Source organism: Vitis vinifera, chromosome 15, assembly GCF_030704535.1.
Source record: "Vitis vinifera cultivar Pinot Noir 40024 chromosome 15, ASM3070453v1".
In the NCBI taxonomy this organism is placed as follows: domain Eukaryota; kingdom Viridiplantae; phylum Streptophyta; class Magnoliopsida; order Vitales; family Vitaceae; genus Vitis; species Vitis vinifera.
This window is the reverse complement of record NC_081819.1, coordinates 7083340-7084194: the sequence shown is the minus strand read 5'-3', so window position 1 is coordinate 7084194 and position 855 is coordinate 7083340. Positions and strand designations below refer to the sequence as shown.

At 37.0% G+C, this 855-nt stretch overlaps 1 non-coding gene across 1 annotated transcript; it reads right to left on the bottom strand.

Annotated features, from left to right (window-relative positions):
• Window positions 1-330: 330 nt before the first annotated feature.
• Window positions 331-438, bottom strand: LOC132255246 (small nucleolar RNA R71). The gene has a single exon (XR_009467909.1). It is a non-coding gene; the product is annotated as a small nucleolar RNA R71 (small nucleolar RNA).
• Between the last annotated feature and the right edge of the window lie 417 nt (window positions 439-855).

Below are 855 nucleotides of genomic sequence, written 5' to 3'. Positions count from 1 at the left end.
GTGGGTGTTTCAAGCATTCGAAGGCCACCCATCCAAGCTAACAATTTTGAGATCAAACTAGCAATTATTCAAATGATTCAATCTTCGATTCAATTTGGAGGATTGGCCAATGATGATCCTAATCTACATATTGCAAATTTCTTAGAAATTTTTTATACCTTCAAGCATAATGGTGTGACCGATGATGCAATAAGACTTCGATTGTTTCCATTCCCTCTAAATAACAAGGCTAAGGCATGGTTAATTTCATTACCTCCAGGGACAATCACTACATGGGATGGACTGGTTAACGTTTTTTTTGCTAAATACTTCCCACTGGCAATATCTACAAAGATGAGGAATGATATAACTAACTTTTTTACAGCAAGATCAAGAGTCTCTTTATGAAGCTCGGGAGAGGTTCAAAGACCTTTTAAGAAAGTGCTCACACCATGGCTTACCAATGTGGATGCAAGTGCAAACGTTCTACAATAGTTTGCACCTTAATACTCAAACCATGGTGGATGCACCAAGCAGAGGAGCTTTTATTAATAAGACACCGGAGGAGGGATATCAACTTATAGAAGTGATGGCTAGCAACAATTTCTTGAAGTATACAGATAGAAATGCACAAAAGAGGACAGTCGGGGTTCATGATATCGATGTTTTTAATAATTTGGCTACTCAAGTTACAATTTTAAATAATAATTTTAAGAAACTAAATGTTGCTGCTGTTTCTAATTTAGTTTGTGAAAATTGTGCAGGTAATCATCCTAGCTTGGAGTGTCAAGTTGGAGGCCCATATGAAGCAAATCCATCCGAACAAGTGAACTATGTGGCCAATAATCAACGTCAATACAATTCCAACTCCAATTA